Source organism: Sinohyriopsis cumingii, chromosome 18 (genome assembly GCF_028554795.1).
Source record: "Sinohyriopsis cumingii isolate HCF-2022 chromosome 18, ASM2855479v2, whole genome shotgun sequence".
In the NCBI taxonomy this organism is placed as follows: domain Eukaryota; kingdom Metazoa; phylum Mollusca; class Bivalvia; order Unionida; family Unionidae; genus Sinohyriopsis; species Sinohyriopsis cumingii.
In genome coordinates this window covers 46,380,371-46,404,835 of record NC_142978.1, presented here as the reverse complement: position 1 = coordinate 46,404,835, position 24,465 = coordinate 46,380,371, and the positions used below count along the sequence as shown (strand labels likewise).

The following is a 24,465-nucleotide window of genomic DNA, read 5'->3' as shown; positions in this document are numbered from 1 at the left end:
GGCACAGGACGTTAATCCTCACCTTGAAGTTGGATTTTATAACATGAATACAAGGCGTTAAGCCTCACCATGGTGTTGGATCTTCTAGTATTGCTGATTTTGTTTTCATTCAAGACCAATCATCATAGCTGAAACCTCCTGTGTCCACGTGCCATTTAAACTGCTTTTACTAAAGGTCCATATCTATTACTCATTTTGCTTTTGCTCATGCCCAATATCGTTCACGAATTTTGCATTTCCCTCAGACTATCTCCATTTCTTACACTTGATTTTGCTCCCATCGCCATTTCCCATTATGCGTTTGATTGAGTCAACATTTTATGATGATTTTCTGTTTGATCAAAACCATTTTCATCTGATCCTGCTGATTATCTATAACAGGTAGTGCATCGTAGTCCAACGTTTATAATCTTACAGAAGATAAGTCTTCGATCAGTGGTTATCTGTCTATCACAGACATAAGGAGTACTACAGTTGGATAACAAAGAAGTGCAGTTTTTGTTTCCTCCAATGCTCTGTTAGTAAGCAAAATTTGCTTCACATAATTTTATATAAATTAAAACTATTTTGTACTTCACTACTTTACAATGAGATGTGTTATGTTTTCTTGTCTCAACTCAGCAACAAATTCCCTTTATCGTAGAGAGTTCAGGTTATCAGGTTATGTATAAATATTAAGGAATTACCTCCCCCTCTTATCTTGCTGAACACTGGTTTGTGAGACAAACGGGTATAATATTAGGACTAAGAATAGTGCCAGACTTGAAATAGATAAACCTTCATTCCTACCCTAATTTATTCATGTTTGAAATTCACTCCCATAGTAAATAAAACATGAAAGTAACTATTCTATATTGATAAGTACAACAGAAGCTGTTAGCAACATCATGTATATAATTACCGATGTCTGGTCTTTTAGACTGTACAAACCATCAGATGTATAGATGCTGATGTCTGGTCTTTTGGACTATACACATCAGTGGGTGTATTATCGGGTGAAATACCGATGTCTGGTATGTTAGACAAATGATGATGTCTGTTTTAAACACCGTATAAAACATCAGAAGTATAGACCGATGTCTTGTGTTTAGACTGTACAAAACATCCAATGTAAAATACTAATGTCTTGTCTTTTAGACAGTGCACAGCATAAAGTGACGGACCAGCAATGCTGACAAAGTCAGTCATCCTTATGAATCTATGAATGCACAGATGATTATATTGTAACTTTATAGGCATAAGAAAAAGCACCTGTCCCCCATAGCGTTAAGTGTGTGATTTATCATGCACACAAAAAAAAAGAATATGCGTGGGATTTTATTTATTGAGGATGCAAAAAACTTCATAGTTTATGAAACTGACGTTAAATAAAACCAAATTAGAACGATACATTTATTTGTGTTTTTCCACTGCAATCTCTTTCATATCTACGATTGTTGGGGGGTCATATTAACTTAAAACCCACGATCGTTAGTTATAAAAATAGCTGGCGAGCTTCCAAAACATGCTGTTTGATGTATCCATTAAACGTGGATGACTTTATTGGTGTTTATCTCTTGGGAAGCTTACCTTACGTTATGCAGCAGATCAGGCTGCTCCCTGATCATGTTATCTTAAATGCTCTTCATTTGGGTCATACTAGTATGACCCTTCGCATTGTCCATGAAATCAGACACAACATGCAAACATTAAATGTAAACCTCTGTAAAAAAAAAAAGAAAAAAATAAGAAAAAAAAAAGACCAAAGAGAGAAAAAATGATTCAAATCAAGCACGCAAGACAATTAAATAACATGATCATTAGAATATGATTTATGACTTTGAATTGCTAGAATGGCTTTGCATTCTAGAAAAGTTACTCATCAATATACGTCAGCGATGTCATTAGCGGTCTGTTCGGTTATCTTTCATTCAGTTTAGTTCAAGGGAACGGTCATGGAGTATAACAGAGTAAGTCTCATTTAACAATGAGTGTATTGAGAGTGAAAGAAATTAGAAAGATTAAATTAAAACTTAATATAGTCTTGACTAAGAGCCACATCTTGAGGGTTTCTTGTGATTTATATGACGCTTACCCGTGTAAAGTTTTTTAAGGGTGTTTACATATCGTATAATTAAATTCTTTCGTGTGCAAGTTAATAAACAAGGCAGTATACATCGGCCTAACTATAAACACCGTGAAGCAATATCTTCATCTGAAGAACTATTAAATAATTAAATGTGAAATCATTATTCAGCATTGATTATTTTGTAAATTGAGATTTCCTCAATGAAGCGCGCGAAGATGATGACTTTTTTCTTCTAAACGTTCATTAAACAGTTCGGATATTAATGACTATTGCAAAACAAATAGCCATATATTGTTGGCAAATTCACAGTCAAAATTACAGGTACTAACGTTTTAACGGCAGCCTAAGATTTGCGCCTATGGGAACAAGAGCGGAAAATGCAGATTTATGGGTAGTTCAAAAACTCGTGAAACTGACAAGTGAACCTCGTCTAGTGAACGCAGATCACTTTTCGATTGTCATAAAGTATCAAAAACACATTAAAACTATTTATTTACAAGGCAGCGAAAACGCTTTCTGTATTTAAACGAACTGAACCGCTATCATGCAGAAGATAAAATGGTTTGAAACAACAACTGAAACTGTCGTAAATTGATTTTTAGCTGGCAAAGATCTCCGTCTTAATCGACACTTTGTCACATATTTGACTTTACGAATATTTTTTAATATGCATGCGTGTTTTTATGGCTTTGTTTTTGTTGATGATGCAACAATTGGTCCGGTCTTTCATTCTTCCTTAACTAATCTCAACGAGACCATGAATTGATAGTGAACTGACATGTGTATAGGTATAACAAGCTCATTAACTGCTCTAAAGTGCGTGCGTTTGCCTCCTGACCGAGTTGTCAATATATATCACGTTTTGAAATTGAGAAGATTTCACATTTTCTCTTTTCCAATCATACATCTCTCTCTCTCTCTCTCTCTCTCTCTCTCTCTCTCTCTCTCTCTCTCTCTCTCTCGCTCGCTCGCTGGCTCGCTCGCTTGCTGGCTCTCTCTCTCCAGAACCCCTTTGAATAATTCGAATACTTCCAGAATAATATTATAATCCAATCAGCACTTTCTGTTCATGAATATTCCTTACAAATGTTTTCCTCGCAAATAATATTTACGTGTACAGTCTTGATATTACAGACACAAGAAAACACACAGACTAAAAAAGTCCAGCTACACGTATTTATAAATATTTAAAAGGGTCAAAACGCACTTTGCTACTGCTCCATACGTGACAGATTGCAAATTTCCAACATCGTAGAAGAACTCACATGATTTAACTCATCCAAATTAATCCAGCTAAATTATTTCTTCAAAGACACCACCTGTCCGCTCTTTCCAGTGTGAAAGAGCCGAAACTCGTAAACATATTTAATAATGAATCAATTATTGGTATCTGTCAAGACGCATTTAGGCATCTATTTATAGATTCTACGTAAATTTACGTTCTTTAATATTTTAAAATAGACAACATTTTAGGTAAAGATAATCACTACACTTTACATGCCATGAGTACAAATTAAATTTTTTTTTAGATAAAATCATGTACCAGGAATTATAGGCATGTATAATATAATTAAACAGAACAAACTGAATGTAATCCAAGAATAGTCAAATAAACAATCTACCAACACGTTACACAAGCTAACAAGAAAACGATTACCTAACAAAGTTTATGTTTATATAGATGATGAGTGAAAATTAGACATTGTTGACAGCTTGACATTCTGTCTTTCATAATATATGGAAAAAAAAGCATACTCAGTGCATTGATACAAATATTCAAGAACCGAAAGCCTCAAATATTCAATTTGACAAGGAAAGTGAATGTTTCATTGGAAAAGAAAAACACTGAACGCTTTTCAAATTACTTTAGAAAATGGCATTTATAGTGAAAGGGGTTTAAGAGAATTGCGAAGACTAAAGTGTTGAAATATTTCCCTCAGTATAAAACCAGAAATAATATTGATGTTTTATCAAATCTAATTGAAGGACATAACGAAACTAACCACAGATAAATATACATGATTTTCGTTGAAGCATATCCGGTTACCTGATAACTGATACATTTGGAAACGCATAAATTTACAATCGGCAAAACAGTCAGATTTTGAAGAAGTAGAAAAAACACACATTTATAACAAGAAATTCCTTTATAACTTGATTGTGGAAATATTTATAATCAGGCGAGTAATTTTATACGATCCAATCTGTTATAAACTGGAAGACTTAACAAGAAAAGGCACAGTTTGAATGTTTACAACAATAATTATATCGGTATGATAAAGGAGATGGCACATAAAGCTGGAAAAATTGTGAAGACCATAAGATTGAACAGTAGAAACTGTGGGATTTTGAAATGGAGAGGGTATGATGATAGAAACTGTGGGGTTTTGAAATGGAGAGGGTATGGTGATAGAAACTGTGGGGTTTTGAAATGGAGAGGGTATGATGATAGAAACTGTGGGATTTTGAAATGGAGAGGGTATGATGATAGAAACTGTGGGATTTTGAAATGGAGAGGGTATGATGATAGAAACTGTAGGGTTTTGAAATGGAGAGGGTAGGATGATAGAAATTGTGGGGTTTGGAAATGGAGAGGGTATGGTGATAGAAACTATGGGGTTTTGAAATGGAGAGGGTATGGTGATAGAAACTGTAGGGTTTTGAAATGGAGAGGGTAGGATGATTGAAACTGTGGGGTTTTGAAATGGAGAGGGTAGGATGATAGAAACTGTGGGGTTTTCAGATGGAGAGGGTATGATGATAGAAATTGTGGGGTTTTGAAATGGAGAGGGTATGATGATAGAAACTGTGGGGTTTTGAAATGGAGAGGGTATGATGATAGAAACTGTGGGGTTTTGAAATGGAGAGGGTATGATGATAGAAACTGTGGGGTTTTGAAATGGAGAGGATAGGATGATAGAAATTGTGGGGTTTTGAAATGGAGAGGGTATGATGAATCTTTTAATAGTTAGGAGCATCTGATAACCTGAACCGATCTTTCAGGAGAGACTTAAAGACTAAACATTCGTTTAAGAGATTTGAACATAATGCAAAAATAAATATTTAATTTAATCATCTGGATATTTATGTTTTTTTTCTAATTTTATTCAAAGAAGGTATAACAATCGTCACAACTCCACCACCAATAGCACACTGTTCTGAATAGTGTAAAAACAATTCTATGAACAATTTTAGCGCATGTATAAAACCTTCTGTTTCCAGACATTTTCTCACAATTTGCCAAATAACCAAACACAAGGCTATTTAACCTATATGGATTAAATAAAATTAAATACACCTTTAACAGTATGAAGATACACACATATTGAAGAAGCAATTTATTTCATCTCCAAATTTCATTGGACATTTTGTGGCAATGAAAAGTATACTCGATAAACGTAGTTATTACTCTGACGAAGGTATTTGTGAATACTGAAGAACCATGTGAGCTGATTAGATGAGTTATATAACAGACAAAGGAGACCCTACTTGCCGGAACTACTTTCTATAGGACATCCATGTATTAACGTAGCAAAGCATTCCGAGGCACAAAAAAAAGAAAATTGTATCAGGATTTATGTTACGTGTATGTTAGGTGCAGAAGTTCGAAGCGAAACATACAGTTTCCACCATTCAATACTTAAATTACTTTAGCGAGTTAATATTATTGGCCCAATGTTACGACATCACACGTCACAAGATACTAAACGGTAAATAATGGAAAGAACTAAAACGACATGTACACCCTGGTAAGTAGTTATATAGCAGGTTTAGGGATTTGGTTCATTTAGATGAAAACTTGTTCTTTTTTTAAAGCTGATGGGATAACAAAACCTGTACAAAGCAAGTTGTTAGAGACGATGAAAACTAATACAAGTCAGTTCAACAGTGATACAATGTAAATTGATACAACTCAATACGACAATGATACAATGTAAATTAATACAACTCAATAAAACAATGATACAGTTGAAATTGATACAACTCAATCCAACAATGATACAAAGGAAATCAATGCAACTCAAGACAACAACGATACAGTGGAAATATATGCAACTCAAGACAACAACGATACAGTGGAAATATATGCAACTCAAGACAACAACGATGCAATGGAAATCGATGCAACTCAATACAACAACGATGCAATGGAAATCGATGCAACTCAATACAACAACGATGCAATGGAAATCAATGCAACTCAATACAACAACGATACAATGGAAATCGTTGCAACTCAATACAACAACGATGCAATGGAAATCGATGCAACTCAATACAACAACGATGCAATGGAAATCGATGCAACTCAATACAACAACGATGCAATGGAAATCGATGCAACTCAATACAACAACGAAGCAATGGAAATCGATGCAACTCAATACAACAACGATACAATGGAAATCGATGCAACTCAATACAACAACGATGCAATGGAAATCGATGCAACTCGATACAACAACGATGCAATGGAAATCGATGCAACTCAATACAACTAAGACTTTGTCAACATATAACCCAGTGCTATACATGATGTCGGATTTCAGTTATTAATTATCATAGATTTTATCCACAGAACAAAATAGTTGAAACAACAACAACAAAAAAACATTATTAACTCTGTTGAGCATTTAAGTCGGTTCTGTCGTTGCATACATCAGGTATCTTAGGAAGTTGTTTAATCTGTATATACTCAAAAGAGGATATTTTCTTTTCCTGCCTAAATACCGGTTCTATTTCATCGTGTGATACAAAATACATGACATTTGAACATATATCCTTGCTTTTGTACCACAAAATGAATTTTATCATTTAGTTTCGCCGAAAAATAAAAAATAAAAATTGCTTTTTATTATATACCAGTCTTACTCCTGGATCGAAGCTTAAAACTTTAAAAGTTTTTCCTAAATTCAGTCCACTTTCATTGGCCGGTCATATAAATATCAGTGCCTTAGGAAAGGGATAGGAGTATGATGACCTAATTTCTTGCAGCAAATTACGTGTATGACATTTTGTACATTATTTTAGTCTACCTGACCATTACGCAAGTCTGATCCAGTAATGTATCATAGGTGCTTTCTCATTCTTGTCAATGTAGTAAAGGGACAATCACTGCTTAGAAGGGTCGAAGCAGATTTCTTCACTAAAATGTAATTTATATGTCCGGAAGTAATGCGGTTTCGATTTATTTGCTTTAGTTCACATAGTACTCGTTTCTATTTCTGCAGGTATAACCAGGGCTGGCGCTACCATATAGGCAAACTAGGCAGCCGCCTAGGGCGCTGATTTCAGGGGGCGCATTTTTAATTTTTTTTTATTGTTTATAAATTTGGAAATTGATATTTTCCGGGGGGGGGGCGGCGCCAGAATCTAACCTTGCCTAGGGCGCCAGATAGTCTGGCCAGGTCTGGCCCCGGCCCTGGGTATAATTTATGTTGGCACACAACAATAAAGTACCACATGACATGAAAACAAATCTAATAAAATATAAGGAAACGTTTTTCCCATTTGAAAATATAGAAATAACTAAATATGAAAAAAATATGAAAAAATTTCACCAATAATTTTTTATATTTCACACACATGTATATAATAAAACGGGATATAAAAATTATATAAATTAATTATTCCGTTACACTTGGTCGGTTTACCGTCTACTTCCTAATAGCAAATAGCCTTTAACCATATACAATAGTTAAGACTGTCTTTACAAAGGCCAAATTAAATTTTATACATTTCTAGATTTTCCTTATCTTTTTTTATATAAAAACATATTCAACAACATTCACCAAAAGATTAACATAGACTGAAACGAGAAACTTCATCAAAACAATTCATTAAGTAACATTAAACACATCTCTTGTCGTAGCCTACACCATGCTGTTGAAAAGAGCTACTGCGGTTTATAATTGGCCAACCATCAAACATTAGTGTAAAAGAAATTGTAAAGGTAATTATTCCATTCCTTTCGTCAGTTCATAAGTGACAATGTAATAGCACATGCATGTTTACATTTAATCAGTTAGATAATTTATGGCGGTATAGTATGAAATAATAAAAATGTATTGTCAGTAAAACCTGTATGCCCATAGTGATAATTGGTATTCATACTTCATGCTTGGAAAAGGAATTGCTGAATACATTTTTAAGAAAAGCATTCATGAATAGTCTTGTCGTTCAATAGATGAACGTAGAAGCTTTTTTCAAACATTATTTAAGTATTGTTGCACGCAAGGGATCTCATACTAAGGGTGAGCGTGACTTGATAATCCGTGTTTTCGGCCATTTTCAAGGAACTCAGTATAGCTTTCATTGTCATCTGAAAGATTCTTAAACGAGCAAATAATTCAGACATTTTCTCCAGTCATACAAGCACTACATACGGCGAGCTCTAATTTCATACTTATATGTCTCTTTTTTTTCTTTGTTTCACATTTGTATAGTTCACCAGTAAATATTTTTAATCCGAATAGTATAACTTGACGACATAGAATTCCTAAACACGACCCAAACAACCAATACGAAGAATTAGTCCTATCTCAAATTACTAAACACGTTTACCTCAAAATATCCAGATAAACCCATGTTAAGATATTAGGGAGGGTCCACTTACGAAACTAATCCATGCCGTCATTAAGTCTCGTGAATACTGTACATTATGAAGTCTGCTCCTAAAATCTGGCTAATATCTTCCCAACACCGTCCTCCCATAATCAACAAATAATCACTAAAATCAAACAAAAGCTATTAACGGAGACGTAAATATTAATGGAGCATGCCCTATGTTTATTAAAATATCACCTATAAGCGGAGAAAAATACCTTACTTATTACTTATACGTGAAAGATACATCTCAGATTTTACAGGTTAAGTAATGTAATGTTTGTTCTACAGCTTATGCGTTTGTGTCTGTTTCGTATTTCTTTTTTTATTTTAACAATTATTAGTGTTGCACATTGGACTATGGTGAACTTCGTTATGTCAATAATAGATTACAGTAATCGATTGCCTGTGGCACCAACGATTTCACATACCATTTGGCCAGCCGGAATCAAATGCAAACGCCGTATTTAACGGAGTGTAATTTTTGTGCATAAAAAAAAACAGGATTTGTTGGCTCTGATGGTCGATGAATGTTTTTGTAACTAACCAATTTCAGTGTTATAATCAATTAATTTTGATCTTGGTCTACGAACAATATTTAAATATGTATAAACCTATTTAACACGTGCATAAGCTTAATTGTTAGACCTCAACGATTTATTGTATACATATTATCGCTTATCACGAACCTAATGCTAATTTGTTTTGGTACATATATGCCAATGCTTTATCACTTAGATTAGCCTAAACGGTGTATGCAATTCGTCTTTCTCCGCTAGGTTTTTCAATACGTAATTTTTAAGCCATGTGTAAAATTGTTCTGTAGTCAGTTTCCCAATATGAAAATATTTATCTTTACTTCTGCTAGATCGGAACCACAGATCTTGTGCTTTTTAAATTAAAATGCTTCACGTGTAAACCATACGATCCATATACGTTAACACTAAATACGCTCCATAATCTTCGAAGGCGTTTATAACGATTTAAGATTATAACAGAATTTTCACTATGCAAACTTTTCCAAGCTTCTTTAAAAAAAATGGTCGATTGACTATGTGAAGTGATATTGATTGTAAAATTGAACCTGACATTGGTAGGAAATGTACACTTTACCATTTTGAGACAAGGACAATGATTCTAACACGAAAACACTTCAAATAAAGTCAATATATGGTATTGAGTATTGAATTTCTGCTCATATCATTTGATAGGCCGATAAATCAGCCCCACACTTATAATAATAGTGAGTCTCGGTTTATCAGCTGATATCGCCCATTTAATTAAAACCTGCAAAAATCTGCTACCACTATTGTCTGCACACATCGGTGCATATTTTATACCTTTGCCTTTAAATACTGCAAAACGTATAATTCAAAATGTACATTTGTTCCAATACGTATAATTCAAAATCTACTTTTTTCTCAAGTAAATTGTAACTGTTATCAACTAAATTATGTAATAAATATCTTGGTTTGTAGTAAACATTTTTAAAACTGATCCTTGTTTTCTTTTAAAACAAAGAAATTCGTATGGACACATTCTAAGAACCATTGTCCGGTGTTCCTCGCACGCCAATGAAGGCTACATAATTAGTGTTACCATACAAGAAATTAATTTTCCAACTTAGTTGTTATGCATTGTTCGTTATTTTGTATTCGTTATATAGTACATTATATAAAATTATCTTTTGTAACTGACCTTTTCCTTACTCAAGTTTATTGTCTACTTGCCCAGAGGCATTTATTTTTTTATTCTGTAAACAACCAATACATGGTTTATATTTATATTAGTTAAATATTAGGATCATTATCTTAGTCTGAGTGAAATACATTATGTTTATCATGTTCTTTAGTATAATTTTGAAAACAGTCCTTCTAATTATAACTCAGATTGTTCTAGAAATGAGCATTTGGTCTTCGTTCGGGTACTTATTTTGTGAGTTTTTTTTATATAATGTCGTTCACTGAAAAAAATGTTATTCCTGCGGTAACATTTGAATCAGAAATATTCTTATTTTTGTGTTCAGTATTTCATTTGGGTGAAGTTATTTAATTCAAATTGTTCTTCTCTGGAAATACAAAGTGCTGTATACTATTCTTTGAAAGAGATATTAACCTGGAATGAAAATGAATCCAAACAAGGAAACCTTGGGTAATATTACCGTGATTCAATAAGAGACTGTCGGCACATCAATACAATTCAAGCAATTGGTACATTATTACATAGGTACTACTGGCTACTATAGACACCGTCAGCGTTGTAAATTATTTAGAATATCAACAAAGATATTTTTTTAAAACTTTGTCCCTTTAATATTTTCAATTTGTTTTATAGGGAAAAAATTATTTGTTGAATATTACAAAGCTTGTTTTTTCCCTACTCTTTTCTACTGCTTTTTTAAAAGACCATATAATTGTCATACAGTTCAGACCTTATGATACAGTACATAGAACTTTGTCCTACGCTTTGGTCTATATATGAGTTTCAGATGGAAAGAACGAAAGAAGGAGAAATATAGCAATCCAGCTAATGAGTTTTCTATTATAAGTACATCTATTTTTTTCCAGTTAATATATATATGTGTATAATGTACACTGGTCTATCGTGCAGTTGGTTAATTCGTTAATTGTCAGCCGGTTTAAGATAATTTAGTGGCGAGGCAATAAAAGTAAAATTACTTGTCCAGGGACACACTAAATCAGCTTTCCCAGGACTGGGATGGGTATGATTCGAAGCAGCAACCTTTGAATTAGTAATATAACGAATTAAAATGTTGAATATACATTTACGGCTGAGTGTATGCAATATTAATACCATAAAACTGCGCATATTCATCGACATCGAAACAAGAAGACGTTAATGAACGAAAGTAAATCATATTAACACACGTATGTCTGAAAGAGAGGTGAATGAAGATGCCTATTTTAAAACACTGGCAAATATCTTTATGTTCTATATACTTTAAAATGACTATAGGAAGGTACAGTATTTATGCAAAACAGATTAGTAATTCATTATAACTGAATTGTATTATACAATGCAGTCACAATTTTTTATACGCTATGTCTTGGATGGACTGGATCTGCTCCACCAAAACACCATTGAAATCTTCAACAGCTTTCATTTGGTTTTTTTTTAATAACTTGATGGATGTTGCTTCATTGTAATCCACTGAATGTCCCTAAATCTGGTCCTTTCGTGTTTAAAGTTAAAGATGAATGAGATTATTGTAATTTGTTGAACGGAATGGCATGGAAGTGCATTTTTCATCGACATGCAATGAAAATCAATGCTTGCAAACAACATGGTGCTATTTTCTAAATTCCATTAATAGATTCCATTTCTGACAAGTAGCAGCGTAGAGTTAAATTGATAGGAGAAACAAGCTTGGCACACAGTGGCAATTTAAATAATGACTTTTCAATCTCAGACGGCAAACTTTCTACAACAATGAGCCGGAAAGAGAAAGACTATAACGTACCTTGTAATTTCAGGTTTAGTCAATGTCGAGCGGTTGTTTCATGATGATATTTTACACATTCCACTTTCAAAGACCTAAAATACACAAAATTAGGCATAGTTAATGATAATATTTATATATATAAAATAATAATTAAAAGATTATATTTACAATTTCACATGTTTACAAAAGTACATATTAAGACAACTATTTGCAAGCGCCCGACACTGTTGTGAAAAAATAGCATGTGCCTTACAAAGCAGACAGCGCTAGCTTGTATCCATATCCTAATATTTCTTTAAATACACTGGAGAGAGCATTTTACTCTGCATTTCATTTAATTGACCCAAAGGAATGCTGTGCTAATTAGTTTACGTCTGAACTGTCGAATACTGTGAGCGCTCTAACACGTTTTTTGAGATAGTAAATGAGTTTTCTTATGAGTTTGAGGGCAATAGATCAAACCAAACGATGCGAGAGACTTGTTTATTTTCTATTTCATAGTTATTATTGACGATTGTAATCTTGCACAGATTTTTGTGGCATGGAAATGCATCATGAAATTATTATAGTGTCTTGGGGAGGGGGATTTAAGGTAAAAACAGAGGGTATGATCCATCATTTGGTCCCTTTCTAAAGTCCGCTTCTGATGGGTCGAGTTGGCACACAGTACGCTGCCAAAATTAAAAATGATAATAACAAACCAAGAAAACGCAAGAATCCAATCGAGAACTCAGATGAATTTGTTTCGGGTATGTTTGACGCAGACGAAGGAAAGCGCAAAAATTTCTGCACAAATCGACACACTTTGCATGTCATTGGCGTAACGTCTACAAGGTACTGTAGGTAACCCCGGTACGGTGCTTTTCTTTGCTTGTTTTCTTTGAGCTACCTAACTCTTTAATGAGCAAAACCAAATCTTTCAGTCTAATACCAACCATGCCCATAATGTCTTGCAGAAAATGACCCAGGATGACTTGTGAGAATGGCGAGAATCTCCTCTTTGTTTACTGTCTTCTGCTATAAGTTTTATTTCTCTATGAAATAGCATTCTCTTGCATAAAACACATACACTCCCTGTTTGGCAAGGATTGCATCTTATTAAATTCGACAAAATAGTTTTTCTCAGAGGAGGCACTTACTCAATTTGTTCCAGTTATTACTAGTCGGAAGTTATGTTTGTGTATTTACTTTAAACATTTCAATCACCACTAAGGTTATACAATGTCTACACACTACCGAGGAATGTCAGAATGCCCCTTTCAAAACAACACAATATTGTAATGTAATTAAGTCTACCTATTTTTTATTGATATAGTACAAGTTTCATTGTTACGGTTCAAAATAAAAGTTGCTTAATAAACATGATTCATCAGATAAAATACCTGAGACATAATTTAGAAAATGGAAATATTTTTAATGCCCCAATGTTCTCAAATCTACCCTAACATATTCTTTCTTCAATTTTGCTTCCTACGTACAGCCAGCGAGTTAAAGATTGTCGCCGGTTAAAACTTACAAGTTCCTTTACATTTGTTACCAGATGGTAAACGTATTTTGCAAGAATAGGGGCCATAAATCAAATTGAACAGAACATTGATTTGTACATTCTTTATTTCTTATTTATGAACATGAATCATGGTCAGCAGGAGCCTTTCATGGCAGGGAAATATCTCTTTCTAGAATGATATAATGACTTATTGACTGTATTGTCCATCTCATTTCCACTCCATTGACATTCTAATACAGATAGTCATAATCCTTTATTTATACGAAGCAACAGAACACGTTGGGTGGTTCAATAACTAGTTAATATTGTAAATGCTACATTCGGTGTGAAGAAGTTTTGGCCATCATCTTTAGCTCATCTTATCGAAAATGACTCAAGTTTATGCTAGTGTCTGGATGGCATTCTCTTATTTTCTCCGTCTTTGTTTTCGTTTCTTCGTGAATGTATTCCATCTATACCTAGCAGTCCATAACGATCAGATCTGTACTAAACGTTCGCCAGTGGAATGAATGAAACTGCTTAATAAAAATGTGAAAATTTCTCAAAATGAATTCAAATGATCCAGATCTCTACTCTGTGACAGAGAATTAGTGTACAGTTATTTTGAAACCTACCTGATAGAGTGTAACACCGGAAACAGACTCGCTTTGAGTTGTCATTTGTTTTCCGTTGAAATTTAGCCCACAAAAATTAACGGTTAATCATCACTGTGCTAGAGAAGAGGATTCGAGGCTTCAAAAGAATGTTCTCTGTAAAGTACTGTCTATATTCGCTTAGCAGACAAGACAAACAACAAACAACAATAGATCCTGATCATAATGCGCCTGCAGATCAGAGTCTATCTTGTTTGTTCTACTGTTTACTTCTAACAAATTGTACATTATGTGCCGGTAGATCTGGGTCTGTGCAGTTTGTAGTTGGACTCGTCCTATAAGTGAGTATATAGACGGTATTCTTACTTTGCCTTTTATGGAGAACACGTCATCAAGTTGGTGTGACGGCAATACAGTTACTGCGACAAAATCATGGCACGAATGCAGTTCATGAGTCCACTAGTTATAGCGAAGTTCTTTTTCTAGCATGGGACGGAAAATTCAGAGGAATCCCAATTAGTCTCGTCAAGTTCAACAAGTACGTCACGACGCTTCATGGTTTTACTGCAGTGACGCAAATAGAAGTAATCTCCAAGAAAAATGAATGTCACTTTAGTTTATTTGTCTTAATAAAACATAATGACTACGTATACCTATAAATAAATGACACCAATATATATATATACATATATATATATATATATATATATATATATATATATATATATATATATATATATATATATATATATATATATATATATATATATATACATATATATACATATATATACATATATATACATATATATATATATATATATATATATATATATATATATATATATATATATATATATATATATATATATATATATATACATATACATATATATATACATATACATATAGATATACATATATATATAGATATACATATATATATATATACATATATATATACATATATATACATATATATATACATATATATATATATATATAGATATAGAGATATATATATATACATATATATATAGATATAGATATATATATATATATATACATATATATATATATATATATATATATATATATATATATATATATATATATATATATATATATATATATATATATATATATATATATATATATATATATATATATATATATATATATATATATATATATATTGACCCTGTTGGGCGTGTCTAGGACCGGATCTAGTTACGAGTGCGTCTCTATATCGGATCGGGCACTGGTCAGATAATCCATTTCAACAGTCATACAATCAGGTCAATGAATATATGCAGTTATTTTCGGGTGACATCATTATGTGTATATTATAACATGGAAAAATGTGTATATCCTGAGTCCTCGATACTGACGCATTTAATCACATAATTTCAACTTTTCCTAAATATGCTCCTTTCAAAGTGTTACCTTTTATTTAATTTGAAAGATTATTTGTTTTGGAGAGGCATGCATATGAAATGAAATTTATATATTTGATTCTACTCTTCTTACCATGATTTCAACCAGACAACCCCTTGTCGGAAAGTTCGTATATAACGTTACTTTTTCACGCACTTCATGATACTAATTCTGACTATGTTACCGTCGTAAATATGCTCTTGTAAAAACATTCAACGTCATGGAAGTAGAACATTCACGCGTATTGGCAAATCTGAACAAATACTGTTAACTTATCATTCCTTCTGTTCTTATATTTATCACAATTTTGGTTTTGTGATAGACCGACTCTTAATGTAAGAGAATTAAATTGGGAAAATCGTGACGATATTATAATAAATATGATTACTCGTAATAAAAGAATATTATAAAAGTACACGTGACCTAATTTCTTTAACACTTAATTAACAGTGTGAGTGTGCAGAACCTTTAACCTTATTTTTGGAACGTCAAAAACTGTTTTACATTCATCATTAGTCATTTCTCTAGAAGCGCATATGCTCAGAGGCAGAATACATAAAGTTACAGATAAACGTTGTTTTTATGTCTTATCGTTCCTACCATTATCAAATAAAACTACATAATTGGTCAAATCAAGCTGAATATCAAAAATCTCTAAAAGAGCGATTGAAAACGTACTGTTAAATTGAAATTGCTCATTTTTCAGGCAGAACATCCATGTACTTTTATTTAAATGAGCAAAACTATGGAGGACGCTGATTTAATTCTGAAATATATTTTGAATGTATGTGTTTCATGTAACTTTTTTTAAAAATATAGCAAGAAAGATCCACCTCTGATCATCAGTAACGAAAGATCCATGTATAAAAAAACTGTATGACACTTTATTGTTTTTAACTGTATTGCCGTTATCTCCTTTGAGTCACGTTGCTATCACGTGCTGAGTAGCAGAATGAATGCCTGGCATAGCGGAATGTTGCTTTGACCGTCAGACTAGTTAGTAAGGATACTTTCGCAGAATTACTAACTGAAGAAAAAGAAAATTAGTGAAATGTATGTTTGTTTCATTTCACAATTGATCATGATAGGATTGTCGACAAATATTTCTGTATGTCTCGGTGTTCTATTTATGTCTGTCTCCGTGTTCTATTTATGTCTGTCTCGGTGTTGGTCATTATCAAGAAATGAGGTGGTCGTGACATTAAGAGTTGCGTTCTCTAGAGAACCGAGTTTATGACAGTGCGTCAAAATATGGGTGCTTCAAAATAGGGCGGGTGACTATATAATCACAGATACAAACGTAAACTGAATATTATGTCTCATAACAAATATCTTAAGAACATATACGTCACTAGAAACAATGCATTTATCGTTTTGATAGGGCATTTATTAAATAAGCACTGGAAAGTTAATGATACAAACGAATAGATTTTCCCAGAACGATGAAAATCAATTTATCCCTTCCCTTTGTACGATCGGGCGTCAGATTCATTTGAACCAAGTACCATTTCTCAAAAATCAACAGTGGCATCTGTGACATAAACAAAGGAAACGATCCTTCTTCGTTTAAAAAAGTCGATTATATGTATCTGTTTTTTATCGGAATGGAAACGTACTCACAAGAGAACACGATAAACTTTCTTTATCGCTCCTTTGATGTCTCATTGGAATAGTTTGCTGAGAGAGAGACAGAGACAGAGACAGAGACGGAAAGACAGACACAAAGAGTAAGGGGGTTGGAATTTTGGACATTTTCATATTATATTTATAATACTCGAATTTTAGAACAGTATGTATGTATGTATGTATGTATGGATGCATGCATGAATGTGTGTGTACATATATGTGTGTATATCTGTGTCTGACAGTTGCTTCAAAAGAAATTATTCACTGAAATTGATTCCCACGAAAATAGATTTGATCAGGGTACAATTTAATACAGATGGATCCTGATGGTGTGGGTGTTTTATATATACTGTGAACTATTCGTATGCGTCCTAGATGCCATTGGATTACGGTTGTTGTACATACGCACTGATAATCATGCAATAGACAAATACAGGACAGACGATGAGTATGAATGACCCCATTAACTACACATTGCTCTTTGGTTTTGATATTTTATCATCCGGGTATCGATGTACTGACTGAAATCATTATTAGAAAAGCTATCTTGATCAAAAAATTTTATACACGTTTTCCTTGCATTTCATTTAATTTAATTTGCTGAGATGTAATGTCCATCATTTTTTTAGGTTTGTTAAGATGGTATACCCATGAATTTACTTTGATTTTATTTACTTAGATTTCATTCAGACATACTTAGATTTCACTGATTTCCTTCGATTAGATTTCCTCTGATTTCCTTTAGTTTGATTTCCTTAGATTTCAAAAGGTTATATTTTCGTAGATTTCCTAGTTTTCCGTTGATTTTATTCCCTTATATTTTATTTTGAAGATACAAATTTTAAGTCATTCAGAATTCGAGTTTACATACATATGATATTAAAAGTAATTTTTGGTTTATCGTGTCATTTGAAGTGTTAAAATACTTCATCAATTTAAACAAAATGTTTACATTTACTACATGCTAAAATAGCGATGCTGAAATTGAAAAGCAGATTTACGATGGGTATATGAAAAGTTATGAATATTAGTGCGCTGTATGACAAAATTCTTTATTAATCAAAAGTACGTCAGTGCATCCTTTCAAATACTCTCCGTGCACTTCGACACGTTTTCTCAGTCTGACAATTCAATTATTTAATGCCACATTTTAAATTTACATTATGGTTTGTTGTTCATACACAGAAATCTGTACTTCCGTCCGAAAAGGCGACTTACAAATCGCATGCACCTCAGTCAGTCCGTGATAATAGGATTGTCAAAAATCACACATAACTAAATCAGTAGGGTGGGTGTGTGTGTTGATGATGTGCCTAAGTTTCCAAGTCCGTACGCATTTATGAAATCTATTACAATCGCAGATGTACGTTCCGTTCATTGGTCATGCATAAAGGACCGCTCCGGTGGCTTAATGGTTAGAGGCAGGTCGTGGGTTCGATCTCCGGCCGAGTCATACCAAAGACTTATAAAAATGGTACTAACAGCTGCCTCGCTTGGCGTTCAGCATTAAGAGGTTAGTGTTAGGACTAGTCGGCCTGGTGTCAGGATAATGTGACTGGATGGGACATCATGTACATATCTGCGGCATGATGCACCAGTACTAGACATCACTATAAACTGACACATTGCAGACATCGCAGCGATATGACTGAAAAATTGTTAAAGCTACGTTAAAAATGTAAATCACAACACACTGACCATACAGTAGATGTAACTCAGTTACTGGAACGCATATGTATAATTCATTCACCGTTTACTTATTTGGCGAGGAGCTATTTGCTGATTTCAACATTAGTTTTTTTTATTATTCGAGGTCAAGAAATGTGGGGCCCATCTTGCACAAACATTTTCAAACTTACAAATCTTTTTCACTTTCAGTAGACTGACGAATTTATGTCGATGATGATAGACATATCTTCCAGTGCAGTGGTGTCACTAAGGGAGTTCAAGGGGTGCGGACCGCACCGAGTGACACCGTCAGAGGGGGGTGACACCAAAATGACTATAATTTTTTTTTAAATTTTGTGCAGGAAGAGGGTCCATGGGGGTGACACCATGAGTTTCCGCACTGGGTGACACCAACCCTAGTGACGACACTGTTGCAGTGTATCGAGCATCTTCATCAGTTGTGCCTTTCACAGCAGACACATCCCGCTCACCAACTGCATACAACATCCTAGAACGCAGATCGTCTTCAGTGGAATCGCAACCATCTTTAAAACGCAAAAACCACTTCCAAATTGTACTGTATGGCAGTGAATGCAATCGCATACTTCATCCAAGTCGGTTTTGATATCAGTCCGACAGTATCCTGAGTAGCGTCCGGACTTTAAATTTTATTTTTCACAATGCAGACTCTGACTTTGTTTTGCTTTGCTGTCATTTACCTATGTTTCATCACACGCATATTTCTGCAGGTGTCAGGCATGCGGCATGTGCTGCTGCAGATAATTTTGTACGTGAATTTGTCTATCGATCGACATTTTGTTATTGTTGTTGACAAGTTCAAAGAACCTGAAACGTTGTAACAAGATATTCAGAACTTTTCAAGTACTGCTCTTATTTCTGATGTGGCGAACCAAAAATGCCAGTGAGCGGTGTATACTTTTAAATAATATTTCTGATATCGTGTAATTCTTCATAGACAATATACATATATGGATGTTTGAAAAGCTAAACATAAATCTGTTGTATTTATGTACTCTCTGAATATGCATGCCCTCTCTATGGACAGTCCTGTCAGAACATTATTCATTCCAATGACGAAATATGTGTGATTTAGGAAACTGCTTGGAGACTTGGGCAATTTCAGTGAAACCACACGGGAGTTGGTTACTGATTACTAGAACTGGGGTGAATTGAATTTTAACGTCCAATAACGTTTCCATCACATTTAATTTGAACAAAAATGACACGAACTTTTGGATAAACAAATTTTAACTCTCAAGTCGGAATCTTTTGTCTCTGTTCCACATTTACATGTTTGCATATCTCTTCAGAAACGTCCCTGCTGACATTATGATGGTTCGCGACTGGGTCCGAAAGTTGTGTACCATATGAAGTCAACTACGTGTCACTCCAAACTGAGTACATAATACACTTCAATTCGACAGGTCAAAAACAAATCTGTGTAAGATCTGTCCATTCGTCGTTACCTCTCTGCATGTTACACGAGTATAACAACATCCGAAAAAATGTACCATGCCTGCCAAAAGCGTATAATGCCATTGTTTGATTCCGTTACCTTCCGTGAGAAGGCCTCTGTGTGGGTATGCAAATTACATAGATTAATGCAGGCGTAGTGGTATATTCTGTCCAATGTGATGATTGCGTTAGGAACATATGACATTTATTGTATCCCTTGAGTAATAGTGTCCGTTATTATACTAATTCGCAACGAATGTCTAAATTGCCCATCCCTTGTCATAATTTTAGGAGCTTGGTATATAATAAGTTCAGGAATAATCAGTTTTATTGTTTTATGTTTTGGGTGATTTTACAATATAGCTGTTATTTATTGCGGTGCGCTTAGTTCTTCATTCTTTGACGTTTTAGCCTGCTCTTCCGGTTCTTGTAGGCAGTTAATGCAATGTGTGCCCTCACATTAAGCTATCTAGTTGTTCTTTGAACGCATGTTATATATTTATGATAATTTATGATTGACATTGTGTGGTAGCCTTCGTTGATAGGTTACTGATGCTATCACTGTCCACGCTTCACAAAGGACGTCTGAACCCGTCATCGTCATTTGCAGATTATGGTTTGGTAGTTATGACACCGTATTCGTAAGTAGACTGTTTTGAAATGCAGTCCCGAGGAGCTAAAATTGGTTTCTTTCACGAGTTTCTTTTCTTTATAACATGTTTCCCTGTCATTTTAAGGTCGTTCTGATTTTTTGTTTTATATATATATATATATATATATATATATATATATATATATATATATATATATATATATATATATATATAACTAATTTCATAATTTTATAGAAGGTTTTAACTGAATGAACTTACTGGCCACTCACCGTGTCATTATTTTCTAATAATGACAACAATATTTGACTTAAACATGGTTTTTTAATTTAAATTTGGTATTACTCTGTAGCACAAGGTCTATTTATCAGACAAATTTTCAATACTATTTCGTATTTTAAAATGTATAAACAATCTTAACTTATTTTGAAAACTTTTCTTCTCAGCAGTTCTAAATAATGTCCTATTTATTCATGATTACATTTTTTTTCCTGCAGGGTATGACGCCAACCTCGACGTCACAAGCGTCTTAAAATGACTACATGAAAATCAGGCAGTTGAAACGGTTCTTACAACTAAATGCCATATAATGCAAGCTTCCAGGAAATGTTTCTGAATGCCGCAAATACGCGATGGATAGGCATTCATAATGAATTGAACCCTGTTGACTTAACAACCATCGAAACGGCAATTTTCATCGGAGAGAAATCATTGTTTGATGATATTCTCGAGTAGCCATAAACAATAATGAACCGAGGCAACATATTACCAGAGAACAACCCGAACAGAGAGTGACTGTAAAAACATATTTTCAAGAGCAGATTGGTGAATGAAAAACAAACGAACGTCGCCAGATGAACAAAAGGTAGGCTACATTATTTTCTACGTAGAAAAGGCATTTTTGAAGAATTCACGTTTTGCACATTGTTTTCATCATCTGGCAAAATCCACGCTTGCAAAATCACTAATAGTTGTGCTTTTATTATATATATATATATATATATATATATATATATATATATATATATATATATATATATATATATATATATATATATATATATATATATATATATATATATATATATATATATATATATATATATATATATATATATATATATATATATATATATATATATATATATATATATATATATATATATATATATATATATATATATATATATATATATATATATATATGTGTGTATGTATGTATGTATCTATGTATGTGTTTTATTGCATATGTCGTTATTTAAATGTTCTAGAAAAGTGGCTAGACTTAATTACATTTTCATATTTCTGACTTTTGGTGCATATCTCCCCGCCACTTTGTGCTGGACAAAACATAAGCTCCACAGAATATGACCTATAGGGATTGGGTATACAATCCTGGTGGTTTTGAATACGTACGTGCTATTCACGCACAAAAAAAGAAAACTTACATGTGACAAGATGTTAGTCAAAGATATTGGAAATACAAGCAGTATTTGAAAAGATCTGAATATTGTGTTATAATGTTTACTTCACATAAACATGCATAAATCCATGTGTTTTTCTTCTTCTCACTTTTATCTACTTGTCTATGGACAGATATCAGGATGCCACGTTCTCTGTGTACGTATATATGAAAGCAACAGATTAATGATACAAAAACATAAATTATCTTCAAATAACATATTTCGTAGTTTCATATCAAGTTACTATATACCTTTTATTAGATATGACTATCGATATATATTTTTATTAGCAATATATTGGAACGGGTTGATACTAAGAGTCAGCTGAAACGTAAATTGCCGTATTAACCCCATGTTTATGGTTAGGAAAAACGCTTTAAAACAGTGGCCCTCTGGGTCAACTTCATGGTGACTGACCTCCTGCCATTCTCTGTCATAACAATACTAATTCTTTCCAAAGGGTACATCATGAAATCTTGTCGCGTCTATTTTTATGAGAGTTTTGACACAAAGAAGAGTCTCCGGAACACCTTGCGGCGACGTAGACAGTAATTATCTAGCAATAATGGCATTGTTATTGCCCATAGTCAGCACTTAGAATGGCATTCAAGGCATGCGATATTTGCGAGGAAAGCCGCTTACATTTTCATTATCAAATATTATTGAAGCTATGTCGCATGTGTTCAAAGCTTAAAAAACATTTTTTTTTATGTTAAGCTATAGACGTTCAAAATTGCACAGATAATTACTTTGAAATTAAAGACCGACAATTGTTGTAGTACTTTGATGTTGACAGTTCTATTTTTTCATAAGGATTAAGTCATATATATATATATATATATATATATATATATATATATATATATATATATATATATATATATATATATATATATATATATATATATATATATATATAATAGAGACAGACAGACAGACAGTGAGAGAGACAGAAAAAGAGACAGAGAGAAAGAGAGATGACAGACACAGAAAGACAGACAGAAAGAGTAAGGGGGTTGGTGCCTTTGGACATTTTCATATTATGCTTATAATAAGATTTTTAGAACATTATAAAAGGTTTTTTAAAAAAAACCAACAAAAATAAAGCATTAAATACATTACAGTATGTGTGCATTGTAACCATATATTGTCAACAGGCTATATCAACTTTGTGTCATGCATTATATAAACAATGTAGATAAATCCCAAGGACAGTGTACACTTACCGTTACGACGAACCCTATCAGCGTAGGTTACTTGGTTACCAGCCCGAATTCTTTTCCTATCACTCCAGATATATACATGTTATAAGCTGTAGTGATGGAACGATTTTAATAAATTTTGAAACTCCAGTCTTCTGAAGACAACATGATGATGAGTGGTCCCTTATGATTGCAGTACATACAATTTTAATTATAGCATCCATCCAAATATACACACATATAAACATGCATACGGTATTGATAACTTTATATTTTGTGTAATACTGCTCGCAATACTGTATTGAAAACTGTTTATTATTTGTAATATTGCTCTAAATACTGTTTTGAAACTAGTTTATAAAGGCTTCTTATTCATCAGACAATTTTGAAAGCTGAAAAATGCATTTATTAACTTTATTCAATGTGTTACTAACTCTATTTAATATTTTATTAACCGTATTCAATGTGTTACTAACTCTATTCAATATTTTATTAACCGTATTCAATGTGCTATTCATTCTGAAAAAAGGTAGCTAATCTCTTTAGTAATTACTTTGACTGTCGAGCTGTTTTTCTATATTCTTCATTTATAATTTACATGCAATGCAAATCTATTTTTCCATTCATGACGTGCAAACTCACAAAGAGCGTAGACCCATTCCTGTGGTGGCATTAAAGGTATACATAGAATCAACACTGTACACCCTGATATGCCGTAGAATTCTGCCTTTGACGTACACGTGTC

General features: G+C 33.2%; 1 protein-coding gene across 1 annotated transcript in view; it reads left to right on the top strand.

The window, feature by feature from the left end:
• Window positions 1-24,465, top strand: part of LOC149776558 (5-hydroxytryptamine receptor-like) — a 386,681-nt gene that overhangs the window by 113,663 nt on the left and 248,553 nt on the right. The window contains exon 2 of the mRNA XM_089941017.1: window positions 21,553-21,920. The gene's annotated coding sequence lies outside the window, so the exon portion shown is untranslated. The remainder of the gene's footprint in view (window positions 1-21,552; window positions 21,921-24,465) is intronic.